Source organism: Cebus imitator, unplaced genomic scaffold, assembly GCF_001604975.1.
Source record: "Cebus imitator isolate Cc_AM_T3 unplaced genomic scaffold, Cebus_imitator-1.0 Scaffold520, whole genome shotgun sequence".
In the NCBI taxonomy this organism is placed as follows: domain Eukaryota; kingdom Metazoa; phylum Chordata; class Mammalia; order Primates; family Cebidae; genus Cebus; species Cebus imitator.
The window spans coordinates 266,499-282,302 of NW_016107835.1; the positions used below are offsets into that span (position 1 = coordinate 266,499).

Consider the following 15,804-nt stretch of genomic DNA (forward strand, 5'->3'; position numbering starts at 1 on the left):
CATCAAGGAGAAGAGTGCTGAGAGAATCCTCTCAGGAAATGAACTGAAAAGGAAACAAGGGTTGAGTATGTTTTCCAAATGATACGGTCTCTTTTTGGGAGGAGTCATCCTAGAGCTGGAAAAGATGTCAGAACTATGAAAGAAGGTGAGCAAGAGAGTGAATTAATGATTAAGCGTTTTGACCATGGGTTCAAATGGATGTAGGCAGAACTACCTTAGACCACACTCCAGCTTTAATCTGTTGCTTAAATTTTGCTTTATACTCCTTTCAGAAAATTTCTATTTTTATTAATTTCTGGGTACATAGTAGGTGTTTATATTTATGGGGTACATGAGATGTTTGATACAGGCATGCAATGTGAAATAATCACATCATGGAGAATGGTGCAGCCATCCTTTTAAGCATTTATTCTTTGAGTTACAAACAATCCATTTATACTTTTAGTTATTTTAACATTTACAATGAAGTTATTATTGACTGTAGTCACTCTGTTGTAAAGGATGGTTACCAGAGGCTGGGAAGGGTAGTCTTCCTCATTTTTCTTGTTTCCAAAGGGGAGTTTGGAAACCAAAACTCAATTGAATATCAGGGAGTCAACTGAAACATATGAACACTATATACTCAACATAATATAAGGTCATGGCCCAGGCTGCAATTTTTAAGAAACAAAAAGTGCTCAGCAATCAAGCTGAATCTGACACAAAAGATTTTCCATAGTTGAGACCCTACAGATCCCACAGGGGAGAGGAACAAGTAGCACTTAATTGAGAGTTCCCTACTCAATATAGCTCTCATTAAGGGCTCAGCCATTGAAGTATAATTTCAACAGTAATCACCCTGTGAGGCAGGTGTTATTATTCTCCCCATTAAACAAATAAGGAAACAGGTTTCAGAGAGGTGAAGTGACTTGCCCAAGGTCACACTGTCACTAAATGGCCAAGCCAGGGTTTGAACTACTGCCTTGCACATTCACATAGTAAAATTTCGGTTCATGCATATTGGAATGAATACATCAGTGAAAGGTCTGTGTGACCATAAAATCCAACTTTTTGCTTGTTTTTGTGATTCTGACATTTTATAACAGAATGTTTTAAATTTACAGAAAAACTAATATTTAACACTTATATATACCCATCACCTAGATTCTACTAATATATTACTGCTATACTTGTTTCATATTTATTCATATATTGCTTTTCTCTATTCACTCATCAATCTCTATTATTTTCGGATACATTTCCAAGTAAATTGAGGACATCAGTACAGGTCCCCCTAAAATTTCAGCATGTGTATTATTTACTAGAGTTCAATGTTTGTTTACAGGTGTTCTTTTCCTTTTGAGGTAAAATTTACAGACAATGAAGTACAAAATCTGAAGTGTACCACTGGGTGAGTTTTGACATCACGTGCACTTGTGTATCCAAAATCTCTATTCATGTATAGAACACTACCATCACCCCAGAAATTTCCCCCATGTATGTTGGCTTTAACCATGCTGTGTAACTTCCCTACCTGAACCAGCAGCTCTGTTGGTGGCCAGAAGTCAATGATTCTAACTGGGAGGCTGTGTTGAGATCGCTTTTCTTTCCTTGGCTGATGCTTTGGGAGAAAACCAGGTGGCATACAACAAGATTTGGTTCTCGGTGCCCTTCACTTTGATAAGTTTCACTTGGAAGTATTTCTGCTCCTTTTAAGCAAATATTTGTGAAAGGTTGCCCATTGATTATGGCAGTTAACTTCATCGGTTTAAACTGAAGTGAAACAATGACTATTTGTTGTAATTTATTTTAATTTAATGTTACTGAGGTACAAGGGCTAGCATTAAGTGGTGGTTCTTTTCAGCAGGGACTCTTTCATCTGTGTTTGTTTAAAAGTAAAAATAAGGCTGCTAAACATAAAATGTTCCTGGCTTGGTCCTCAGAGTGAGCTCTAGTCAGTTCCTTGAGACTCAGATCAAGGCTAAGGGCTGAAATAGTCACAGAATACTCAAAGGAGTGTGTGTGCCTGAGTAGGATTTAGATGAAAATCCCAAAGGGCCTTTGGCTTATTTGAAAAAATTTATCAAAGCAGACAGACTGAATTACCTTTGAAACCCAGGCTTCAAGGAATTGGGTATGTAGTAAGATTCAGACTATTCCATGACCCCAGGATTGTGAGAGATATTTTTAATTTATTTTTACATGTGTATACATTTTTAAAAGTAATTTCAAGTTTTTAGATTCAGGAGGTACATGTGCATGTTTGTTACCTGGGTGTATTTCACAATGCTGAGGTTTAGGGTACAATTGATCCTGTCACGTAGGTACTAAGCATAGTACCCAATAGTTTTTCAACCCTTGTCCCTCTCCCTCTGGTAGTCCCCAGTGTTTATTACTGCCATATTTATGTCCATGAGTACCCATTGTTTAGCTCCCACTTATAAGTGAGAACATGTGGTATGTGATTTTCTGTTCCTGAATTAATTTGCTTAGGATAATGACTTCCAGCTGCATCCACGTTGCTACAAAGGACACATTCTTTTTATGGCTGTGTAGTATTCCATGGTATATATGTACCACATTTTATCTAATCCACCATTGATGGGCACTTAGGTGGTTTCCATGTCTTAGCTACTGTGAATAGTGCTGCAATGAACATATAAGTGTGTCTTTTTGGTAGATCAATTTATTTTCTTTTGGATATATACTGCGTAGTAAGATTTCTGGGTGGATTGGTAGTTTTATGTTGTTTGACAAATCTGTGAGAGTTATTATAGGCTAAATTAGTATTGATACTGATGGGCTAGTGCCTGTCCCTACCAAACATGCCTGTGACATTGATTCTTTTGGTTAATATTATTGTTGCTGCTTGGCAACGTGAGCATCACCAGGAAAACTTCTAATTCAGGGATTTTTACACCGTAGTATTCATCAGCATCACCTGGAGGGATTAAAACACAGATCACTGGCCTTACCCACAGAGTTTGTGATTCATTTGACCTAGAGTGGGTCCTGAATTTCTAACAAGCTCCCAGGAGATGCTGATGCTACTGGTCCAGGTACCACACTTTGAGAACCACTCCTCTAATGACTGAATTAATGTATAAATAAGATCCCTTGTGCCAGACCACATTTCTTCCCCTCTACAAATATGGCATTATTTATGATTCAGTGAAAACGAGCATGCCCTTTAGCTCCAGCTACATTTTAGAGTGAAGCGATTCTAGGAAGGACACATAGACTACTTCTTTCTCCAATCTGTACAGCAGGAATTTCAGTTTGTAGTAGGCTTATTATGACCCTAGCTTTCCACAGTCCTAAATGATCTTGCTGCACACAGGAAAAGAATCTAGGCCCCAAACCACATGGCATAGTTTTAATTAACTCCCTTCTGTGTTGGGACCCTCAGAAAAGATAATATGTGGCTATGGAGACCATACACCCAGATTTCATGGGACAGCTCTGATTTCACATATTCTATCCTTTTGTCCTCATAAATATAATTGTCAGACCATGTCCTCTTTTGGGTTCAGAAAATATTGTTCCCATATGCATGGCCTAGGGGCCCTGTGGAGCCAAAAGCAAGTCTTTGCTTGCTTTATTGGGATTGTGGGGGCCAGGGCAAAAGCTTGGCTCACTGTGAGAGATAGAAAGTTGGGGTGAATCTAAACATTTGAGATCACCAGTAAGCTTCTCATTGCTTCTTTCTTTTCAAGTGTCCCAGTGACCCTGTTACTGATGCTGGAATGTTGCAAATAAGAGATTTTGAGTGCTGAAAGGGAGTAAATTGGACCTCTGGCTGCCTCTCTTTACTCCGTCCCCAACCCCTCTGGAAGGACCACACAGAAATAGCAAAGACAGGAGAGCCATTCCGAAGAAGGAAATTCCAGAACCTTCATTGACTGACCACTCAGTCTAATATTTACCTATTTTCCCTGGCAGGAAATTCTTCCTCCTTGCTAATATCAGCCCCTCTCATTGCAATGTCATTTTTTTTTTCCTTTGCTCTGCTTTCAATCAAAATTGAGAACAGCTGGTCCTTCCCTCTAAATTTTTTATATGCTTAGAAGTCATATTAAACCAGGGTCCAGGTTTAACCATCCTTGGAGCTCCTTTATCCTTCTTGCATATATCTGAATTGCCAACCATTTAATCATTTTGCCATAGGAAAGCAGCTTATGCAGCCTGGGCAAACAGTATAGCAAAGCCTAAAGCTTTATGGCTTGTGCTAATGGCTGTGCTAAATGTTTAGTAGAGACTATTTTTGAGCACGCAATTGTGAACAATTTAAAGTGGACTGTACATGGAACCCATTTCCTTTCCTGGCTCCCCCAACGGGGCCTCCCTTTAGCAGCTGAAATGAGTTAGTGGCAATCAGCGCAAAGTAGGAATCCTGTGGTTTCTGCCCTTCCCTCCTGCTGCTTCTATGGCAGCTAGTCTCTTACAATGAGCATTCTCTCTAGAATAGCCAGTAAATGTGACATTGGAATCAGTCGGACAAAGGGTCGAGGCGTCACTTTGGCCAAATAGCAGGAGGTGCTAGCGCTGAAGCACCACTAGTGATTTTAGGAGAGGTTGAGGGGACAGGGGTGAACAGTGATTAATGAAAGAGTTTGACCCCAAAATATTTGCTATCTGCAGAATGGTTGTACCTCAAAGTTGTACATGACTTTTCTGCAAGTTTGCAAAGGACATCTCTGGCATTTGTTCACTTGACCTTTGTCCACGGTCTCAACTCTGTGAAAGTGATGCCAGCAATCTGTGGCAGAATCCCAGCTTCAGGTCCAGTTGGGATCCTAAAAGGAAGCAGGATAACTTGCCATGCATGGGATTCTTCTTTTTGTCAGGCAGGCTACCTGCCTTTGATGGGATATGTTCTTTTATTACTCAAGTGATTTGGGAAGGCTGCTGTCTTCAGTTGCCCTGCAGGGTGGGTCCAGGGCCCCTGTTAGTCAGTCAGGGTGAATTGGATGTATCTGATGGCACTGCAGAGAAAAGGGATGTTGTCCTGTTCGCATCTTCTACCTGTTGGCTCCTCTGTTTTAATCAATCCTTAAAAGCTCTTCTCTTTATAAACACCAGCCAGGCAGTTGGTCTCAGCAAAGCTACAGGAGCACTTAATATATGCAGACATAAAGTAGAAGGAAGAGAAAGAGACAGAGAAAAAAAAAAAAAAAAACAAAAAACCTTTGGCATTTGTATGAGAATGTCATTGAAGGCTTCATCACAGATACAGTTAAGACTTACAAACTGAAAATGTCTTGAGGTAGGGGTGGGGAGAGCAGTTTGATTGCAGCATTAGCTGCCTTGGCCCTGAGCCAAGGCAAATTGCCAGAAAACCATTAAACTCTGTGTAATTCCATATAACTCACAGCAGCCACAGGTAATCTGAATCAGACCTGACAAAACTTCACTATCACTTATTGTCCATTAGTACTGAATGCACACTACAGATATTAAACTTTTTAAAGCCATATCATGGTGGCCATATTTTCTAAATCCCAATTAGAAAACCTGGCTTGACAAAGGATTTATTTTCTGACTTATGAATTTGTTTATATGAAAAGCCTCACAAAGGTATAATCACTAACTCACAGAGATATAAAATGCTAAACCCACTGAACAAATGGTTATTAAGGAAGGAACTATAGTCGAATGAAATTGGGTCAGGGTGAACTCTCATCTGGACATTGATGAGGGTTAACCCCAACCCACACATACCTTTTTAGGGGTCTGAGGGCACTGGTTAATGAAGCACTAAATTAAATTATAGTCTGGTTTATGCCCATCATCTGGATTTGCTCTTAAATTTTTCAGGGATGGTGAACTGAAAGAGCCTGTTGTAATGTCTGTACACACGAAGGTGGAGTCGATGTCACTTTGAATTCCCAGATGCTGGGAGTAGTTAAATATTCCAGTGTTCATGGTCTGTTTGTAAGGGCTTGTGTGTGTTTTAAATTAAATTCCTAAGTCAGAGAATGTTAAAAACTGAGGAGAATCATATCTGGATACAAGTTATTATTGTCATACACCTCAGTTTCCTTAAAGGCTCCATTCCTTCCACTAAATTGATAGTCTAACATTCACCTTGGGGCGTCTCATGACAAATAGGATGTTTAGCTCAAATGATAATTATTCTGGAATATTCTGAGCCAATAATAATAATGCTTTTTACAAAGCTTAAAGTGCCTCTTTAGCAAGAACTGTTTGTATTGCTAGTTAAGGATCATGAATAGCAATATACCCATGAAAAACAAAAAGGTTTGTCACAACCTTGCAGAAGAAAATATCTTAAACCTAATAGATTCTCTATGCAGGGCAAGTCATATAATATCCCTGAACCTCAGTTATATGAAAAACAAAGTGAAAATATTGTTACTTCTGCAGAATCAGTCAAATCAATAGGGTGATATTCCGAGATCCCTTCTAATTCTAATTTCAACAAATATTTATTGAGCAACTACAATGTGTTCAATACAGACATTTATTTTCCTAGGTGCCAGTGACAGAGCTGTAAAAAGGCACTGACTATCTCTCACACTATAATGTATCTTGACAGCAAGTAAACATACACAGAAATAAATGAGATCATGTAAGATAGTAATAAATTCTATGAAGACAGTAAAACAGATAATGTGATAGAGAGTGATGAGATGTTGGTAAAGAAGAGAGAGAACATTCTTTATATAGATGGTCAGGAAAGGCCCCTCTGAGGAGGCAAGATCTGACTGACACCTGAATGATGAAAGGAGCTATGTAGGATCTAGTAGAAGAATGTTCTCAACAGATAGAACAGCAAGTACAAAGATCTTTAGATAGAGATGGGCTTGACCTCTCTGAAGAACAGAAAGTTTGTTATGAAGTGTGTGTGTGTATGTATGTGTATGTGTGCGTAGGGGATGAGAGGTTGTGGGAAATAAGGTCAAAAAGGCATGCATGGCCAGATCATGTAGAGCTTCTGATCTGTTGCTATTTACATTATAAGAATCATTCTTTGGTCTGTCTGATTTAATTAATGAATGTTAGTACCAGATGTTAATGATAGGGAGGTTTGAAGTTTGCCAATAGGAAACCCAAGGAAAGCGTCTGGTTGTGGGGTAGGGGGGCAGAAGGGGAAGATGAAGTAAAGAAGGCAAGCTCAAATGCCTGGTTGGCGGGGCAGGGAGAGGTGGGAGTGGAAAAGAGAATGTGTAGGGAGGGTTGGAAAAAGTTTGAGGGAGGAGGAAAAGCAGCAGAGTGACCTTGACTGTGAGGAACACCCTCAGTGCCAAGGTTGTGAAGTCTGCTATCAGAAGAGATCAACCTTTATAGGAGAAGGGGGAGGACTGTACCCTTGTTTAAAGTTAGAAAAGTGAGAATGAGCAGGAACTGAAGCTAAAAATCTGGTCCTCTCTTTTTATCCAGCCTTAACTTGAAAAGCAGGTCTGATACCAGAGAGAATGGCTTTCAAATTGCTTGCCTTATTGATTTTCCAGGTCTTGAACTCAAATGCCTGTCACTTTCTCCTTCATTTTCTTCTCACACTAATTCCGTCATTGCAAAAGGAAATAATCTCTGATGTAACAGTCCCTTCCCGCCACTAACACATAAGCAATTGAGTGCATTCTTTTTTCTCTCTCTTTTTTTTCAGTTGTGGAAACTCAGTTTTGTTTTATGTTATTTGGCACATTTTGTTAAGGAGGAGAGAGATGGTGTGTCATTTCTCAGTCATGATGTGAACAGGACAGTAGCTTGGAAAGACTGTGTGATGGCTCACTTGTTCCCAGATTTGCAGCACTATGTGAAAGCAGCAGCAAGTGTGCTGATTTAATATGAAGTGGAATCTATCCTAGGCTCAATAAAGGATGTTATTATTATTATTGCTTTTGCAACATACATGTATACCTTGGTAGGTTTTTTCTTTGGGAGCTGTTTGCTTTAGTAGCAGTTATTCAAAAGGATAAGAGGTAGTTAAATCTCTTTTCTCCTCCTTCATCTCCCACTAGTCAGAGGGCTAAGTGAAGACCAGAGATTAAAATTACTGCCGAGGAAAGGGGGCCTGTGCAGGAGCAAACAATGTTCTGGCGGTGGCATGCAGGTGCCCACCTCTGGAAAATAGAAAGCAGATCCCCTCTCCTTTCATCCACATCTGCTGGAGGGTATACAGGCTCTTAGTAAACTGGACAAGTGGTTTCCAGGCAACAAAGCAGGACTAGTAGTTTCCAGAGGCAGTCTTTTGTGCCTCTTATGAAGGATATTTAGTCTCTGGGTCCTTTTTCCAGTCAGAAATGACTAATGTTGGGTATATGTACTCTTTAGAAACTGTCTTTGGCTTTTTGCATAATGGATTATAAATAAATGGCTTCAGGGACCCAGCAATGAGTTATTGAGTGAACCTGACTTTGGGATGGTTCAGATTCCAGATAGTTAATCACATCCTCTTGGGCTGGAAGACTGTATCTAACACATTCACATTCAGCAGGCAAGTTAAAAATGCATTTTTGATCAACTTTGAAAAATAGTTTTCACATCAACAATGGGTTGATACTGAAGAAATAAAGATTATATGAATCCAAGTAGAATTACTCCCATCACTTTCTAGTAATCTGGTGAAATTTAACATACCTCTTGTTTTAATTTGGGCATTTCTTACAAGTATTAATGCACAGTTTGAAAATGACAATAAATCCATATGTCCTCTTTACAGTGTTTTTATGTTAGGTGGTAGGTAAAAGACTGTTAGTCTTTTCAGCCTCCGAAGGCTTGCCTGCTAGATTTGCACACAGTCCTCTCTTCATGCTGAAGGACATTATGGACTTTCTGGTTTGTCCTAGACTGTTTTAATACTATACAAGAATAAACTCTGTTGCCGACAACTGCTTCTGGAAGTCAGGAGCAAATTCACTTGCACTCTACCATATTCTTTCCTCCAGTTTCTTCCACACTGGTTCTCCCTGAACTCTCCCCACCACATCAGTTTTGCAGGGTTCTCTGATAATTTGTGTCACTGAAAGTCATATCTTATTAGACAGCCAAGACACATAGGCAATCTAACAGAGACTGCATTAGTTCATTCTCACACTGCTATAAAGATGTTACCTGAGACTGGGCAATTTATAAACAAGAGAGGTTTAATTGACTCACAGTTCCACATGTTTGGCTGGGGAGGCCTCAGGAAACTTACAATCATGGCAGAAGGTGAAGTGGAAGCAAGGCACGTCTTACATGGCATCAGGTGTGAGAGAGAGAGAGAAAGTGGGCACAAGGAAGTGCCACACTTAAAACCATTAGCTCTCAGGAGAATTCCCTCACTATCACAAGAACAGAATGGGGGAAGCTGCTCCCATAATCCAATCACCTCCCACCAGGTCACTCCCTCCACACATGGGGATTACAATTCAACATGAGATTTGGGTGGGAAAACAGAGCCTAACCATATTAGGGACAGTAATGTTATCTTAAGAAAAGCTAGTTGACCGTGTGACAGTGGCCTGATGAAGTTCAGCTTCTAGGAGTAAGTATCATGAACTCTGGGAACTATAAGAAAGAAACATATCTGAGATTGACAAGAGGAGTAGCAGTAGATGGCTCAAACATTGGATGAGGAATTGATTCTATTTTTATAATATGTCAAGATAAAAATTGGCTAGAAATTAAAAATGGAATCAAATCATTAAGACGTTTCATTTTTACCTGTCAACTGTCAAAATAAAGAGTTGGTCTTTATTTTCATTTTCTACTGAAATCCTCCACCTTCTAAGAGGTAGGGAGGATGAATACTATCTCAAAGCAGAGAGGAACAATGGGCAGATTCATAGATTATAGCCCTATTGTGAAGGCTAACATTTTAAGAGAAATGTTTTGCCTTGATTAAAACTATGAGAATGTGAAAATAATGTTGGAGTCTTGGTCCCTACCTCAGGAATATAAGCTGAAGAGTCTAGAGGACTTTATTCTTTAAATTATATCTTAAGTTAAGGAATAGTTTACATATAGTAAAATGCACAAATTTTAATGAATATTTTGATATGTATATTCCCATATAATCTGCAGCCAGATAAATATGTAGAACATTTCTAGCACCCCCTAAAAATTATGCTCATGTGCCTTTACAATCAGTATGACAGAGTTAACCATTTATTCAGAATTACCACCTCTGTTCTTAACCTTCATATAAAATGAAATCATATAGTATGTATTGTTTTTGTCTGGTCTCTTTCATGCAATATAATCTCTTCTTGACATTCGTTTATTTTATTGCATATATTCTTTTTGATTGATGTATAGCATGTCATTTTTTGTATGTGTATGTTTTGAAGGACATTTGACTTGTTCCTACTTTTTGTCTGTTATGAATAAAGCTGCTGTGAACAATCAAATCTTCTAATGGACACATGCACTTATTTCTCTTGGGTGTCTCTAGGTATGTAATTGTTGGATCTGAGAGTAGGTATGCAGATTTCCAAAATGGTTGTACAGTTTTATACTCCTGCCAGCAATGTAGAGAGATCAAATTGCTGTACATCCTCACCAATACTTAGTATTTTTAGTCTTTTTAATTTTAGGCATTCTGGTGGATCGGTAGTGACATTGTACTGTAATTTTAAATCACATTTCCCTAATGAAGAATTATATTGAGCACCTTTTTCAATGCTTATTGGGTATTTGGCTGTCTTCTTTAGTGAAGTGCTTGTTCAAGCCTTGCCAATTGTTAACTGGTGTTTGCCTTTTTCTTATTGATTTGTAGTTCTTTTAATATTCTGGATATAAGTCATTTTTCAGGTAATAAGTATTATGAATATTTTCCCAGTCTGTGGCTTGTCTTTTCCCTTTTGTAGTGCTGAAGATTTTTTATTTTGATGAACTCCAAAGTATCACTCTTTCCTTTGATTACTACTTTTGCATCCTGCTCCAAAAAATCTTTGCCCATCCCAGGCCACAAAGATATGCTCCATGTTATTCTTTAAAAGCCTTATAATTTTAGTCTTCTTATTAGGTCTGTAATCCAGCCAACATTTTTAGTAAAAATGTACATCAGCAAAAATGTTTTGAGTATGTGTCCCCAGTCTACACAATTTTATTTATGTAAGATCTAATTTACTACCAATATTAAATAAGGCTTGATTTTTAATTTTTTTTTCTCAATATATAAACAGAAGTTCCAGTGGATCATGTTGTACACAGCCTGGGGTATATATACCCCACTCTGAACACTATTGTTCTATACCACCAAAAACTAACATTTGTGACAAACACTGATAGCATTAATGTCAGAAGAAGACTTTAGTGTAAACAAATGGCTAGAGTTGACAGAACCCCAGTGAGCATATCTGCTAGCAATATAAGACGCAATGTAAGAGACCCTCAGTTTTCTCTTGTACCATCATGTTTGTCTCCCCTTACCAGGCTTAGAGACAGCAGGACGATCTGACTTGGTAGGAGCAAAGAAAAATTTGCCTTTGGTTGATGACATAGGGGCAGTGCTCCTGAGTCTTCTTCCCCTGTCCTCATCACCAAATTCCTAGAGCTGAGCTTGGCACTGGGCTGACTGAGTTTTTGGCAAAGATGCTTAGAATTTGACTGGAGCTAATCCCCAGGGAAATTTAATGATTTGGAGCTTAGAGGGCCTTTGTTGTGAGGATTAGTAAACTAGAAGGTGATTAAGCAGCTGGGGAGGAGGGAGCTGTCTGCTGGGCTAGGTCATGCTGTGGGGCGTAACATAGTTCCATTGGCTCAAGGTCAGGGGAGCCCTTGGGCCTGATTCACAGAGCTTTACACTCTGGGGTAGCTCCTTGTAGGATTTGGGCATCTGCTTATTAGCTGGTAGAGGGAAACAATGGCTTCTCCCTTGGTGTCCACCTCTTCCCTCTGTCTACAGGTAGGGATTACTGCTTTGAATCAGGTCCACTTACATCTTTTTAATTGGTTATTGTTTTTTAATTCTCATTTAAGAGAAAAGGTTTTGTCGTCTGTTTTGCCTTTTGGAAAACTGGTGTAAAATACAGATGAAATTAGGAACAGAGTTTCTTGTTTTTCTAATATAGACTGCTTCGGAAACTTGAGAGATGTTTTTATGGGAAGAAGATGCTGAGAGAGACAAGTTAAGTGTTGAAAGCCATGGCAAGAAGACTGCCGAAGTTTGAAAGCCTGTATCTCCCATGCCCAGGGAGCCCAGATCAATTTCTCCTAGCATGATCAGATTCTAAGAGATACCAACAACGAAAAAGAGGGTAGATTAGAAACAGACAGCCCCCAACCTGTGGTTTGCTTAAGATTTCAAACTAAGTTTCAGAATGAGAAAGGACCATATTCATTCTTTGATGCTTCTGCTTCTTAATAAACTTCCCAAAAAGCCAGCTTATCTCTATCTCTACATTTTCTATTGATTTCCCAGAAAAGGCCAAATTGATGAACAGCTGTCTGGAGTGTTACTAAAAACTTAAAAATCTTTCTAAGATGCTAAAAAGGTTTTCAGAGGCTATATTCTTTCTTTAAACAATTGGATTACTGTATTCTGAGTGAACCTTTTCTGTCTATTTGCAAAAAAAAAAAAAATCAATTTAAACAATTATGTTGTTTGCCTTCTTAGATAATAGACAAGCTGGTGCAGGTAGGAATATGGGCTGGTAATTTGGCCAGAAGCTCTTGAAACTGACTAAGAAAGTTTCAGTTGATGCCCATTTTTTTCCAGTAAATTTCCTGTAGTAAGCAGAGGTATTCACAATCATGTCATTGATTTTTAATGCTGCTCTCACACTTCTGTAATAGGTGTTCAGTACCGATCAGTTATTGTTGCAGATGGTGCTTCTCCTCTGAATGAATTTTTAAATTATAAACCTGATTTAATAAATCTTTCTTTACTTTTTCATCTCCTAAATTTATTCAAAAGACCCAAGCAAGTATCTGTTAGTATCTGACTAAATAAAAGCTACTAGAAAGCCAGCAAGTGCTGTTAAGTTAATTGTTCTTTTTCTTTACTCTCAAGGGGCCAACTTGTCACTTTGTTGACAGCTATCAGAGCATTTCATGCTTCATTGAAGACCCATCAAAAATTTCCAAATCACTAGCTCATTAGCACAAAATAGGGCTTCAGGAATCTCTTTCTCTCAGTGTCCTGACTGGGCCTTATTAAGTGTTCCAACCTTGGTGGACCACTCTGAAACAATGGATAAAGACCAGGGGAATTGAAAGATGGATGTTAATTAGTCAATTTTGAAGGAGTGAAACAGGGGTGAAGGCAGAGTACAATGGGACAAAAAGCTGAGATTATCTGTGTCAGCAAAAGGATAATGCATGACTTTGCTAACTGTTCACAGGTCACTGAATGTCAGAGCTGAAAAGGCCCAGAGCTGTCAGAGCCCCAAGAGATCATCTAGTCAGGCCCTCTTACACATTTTACCAGTAAGAGAAGAGAGGCAGCAAGAAGGGAAAGGGACTTGTCCAAAGTCAATCAACTCTTTCTAGCTTTCCAGGTACCACCTGGCTTTTGGTTATATGACCTCTGTGTAATCAATTTTCAATTACTTGGGCCACTCACTGCTAGCCCAGCGATCACTTGGATAATCCAAAATGACACATAAGTTAACCATCGTTTACATTGAGCTTTGTGATGTGTGTTTACACTGACATTCCAATGCATCTGGGTCTAATCTGAAAATTCACAACACTTCAACTGAAACAAGAAAGCCACCCTGAAGGTCTGATGCAGGAAGAGCTGGAAAGCTGACCAGCCTTACGGAATGGATAGCATCATATATTGTTATACAGCCCCTCAAACAGGGTATGTTAATTTCAATAAGTTTGTTTATTCACACATTTCCGGGACACCAGCCACAGTTAGAAGGAGGATGGGGGAAGGGGAAACAAAACCTTTTATAGAATATACATATCTTCTTTTCCCCCTCCCTCCTCCTTCTCCCTTCCTCTCATTTGTTTTTCCTTCCTTTCTGTCCTTTTTTTTTTTATTATTGATAGAAACATGAACATCTGCTTTGTCTTTCATATAAATAAATATGTAGCTGAGACATTGACCTGTAGAACTGACTGTCAGGATGCCAAACGATAAATAGAAGACATGCTAGATCTCAGAAATCTAGAAGTAGAGGGGGAAGGAGAAAGACCAGTGAGCAGTAATTTAAAAAGGACCAAAAAGTCTGGAAGAGTATGGAGTCCATTGCACAGCTCGGTAAATACCCTGGGTCTGGAAAAGGGCTAGTCTGGGGTATAGTTGAAGGGATCTTCAATCAAATGGAGTGTTACTTCCTGATCTTGATCCATTCAAATTCTTGGATTATGCTGGGGACCCAAAATTTGCTGGGTTTTTGTCTAAGCATCTTCAGACTTATACTAAAGTGGCATTATTTCACTTAACATATCTCCTGAGGAGGATGCTGGTGACTGAGAAGGGGCATGGAACAGAAAATAGGGGCATGAACAGTTGGCCTGATGCTGTAGTCCAAGAAAGAGTCTGTGCAAGGACTCAGTGGCAGCTTTAGTAGCAGCAAAGAATGCCAAGTGCCTTAGCTTTTGCTACAGCAATAATTAAGCATTTTAGTTTAAAAGGTTTCCCCCTTTCGTCTTCTTGCGTAGTATAAACAGAGATCTTACTGATGTAACAGAGTGTTTAATTAACCAAAGATGGTACTTAATATCAATACATGTTGAGGGTAAGACTTGCTTTTGGTAACAGTAATATGGATAATTAAGTCGTATGAATTAAAAACAATGGGTAGGGGGCATTAAGACTATGTAGAGGGAATTAAGACTAATCAACAGGAAAATCTATTAGCATTCATTAGTTAGACTTCTGTTTGTGATTCTTTGTTAGCCTCAGGAAACCCTTTCAAATAGCTGATCCCTGTTGAAAGTTCTGCCTGGTGCTAAGGGCCTTCTATGGATGCCAAAGGAATGAGTCATTCAAATAGAACTTCTGAAATTCAAGTACAGCACTTTCCTTTTCTCTCTCTCTCTTTTTTTTTCCTCTTGGTGGCAGGCAGCAGTGACTGTGAAGTAATAATGATAATGACAACGGAAATAAGAGTGTAATCCTGATTAATTTGCTAAGAGTTGTTCCCCATTTACCAATATTGGCTTGTTTGGTCTTGAGTGTGGCCTGGGTACCGGAACAAAGGTATATATATTCAATGTCACTTGGCTAACCTATGATTTGTCAGACAAAGGTTAATTTAAAAAAAAAAACTGTTGGATTAGTGGCAATAAATATAATAACATTCTGTGATTTAACTCAGAAGTTCAATTTATTGGATGGAGTTTAAAAAATTCTGAATTTACATTTTTCTCTGCACTCAGGAGGTCTTATCTGCCAAATTGCACATGAGCTGGCCAACCTAAAGCTCAACAATATTCTAACTTCCATAGTGTGGGGATAGATTGAGGGGACATTATAAAAGAATGAGAGAAAGACTGGAACAAGAGTAGAAGTGTAAAAATACTTCCAGTGAATACCAGCCCTTACTTGCCCCATTTAGAATCTTCCGTCCCCTAAGGACTATACGATTTAATTATCCTTACATCCCCTTTCCCTGGAAACAAACAAAAACAACTCCTGATTACATCAGTGAGTTGGACCCTTTTTCGCCTGACCATCTCAGTTGATAAATAAGCTGTAGGCAGTAACCTACCCCTGAGGCTAGAAGTTAGGAGCCTTGTTCATTTTTATATCTCTAGCATGTAGCATGTTGTCCTGTACATAAGAGAGATTTACTTAAATACTTAATGAATGGATGAGATGACTCCTACTATAAAGGATGGAATTGATGTTCCAATAGGTATAATTCACCTTCATGGTAAAATGAATATAATAAAAATGAATGTATAAAATTAGCC

The 15,804-nt window shown here is 38.8% G+C and overlaps 1 protein-coding gene across 3 annotated transcripts in view; it reads left to right on the top strand.

The window, feature by feature from the left end:
- SHROOM4 (shroom family member 4) overlaps positions 1-15,804 on the top strand; it is a 239,770-nt gene that overhangs the window by 101,569 nt on the left and 122,397 nt on the right. The window lies entirely within an intron of this gene.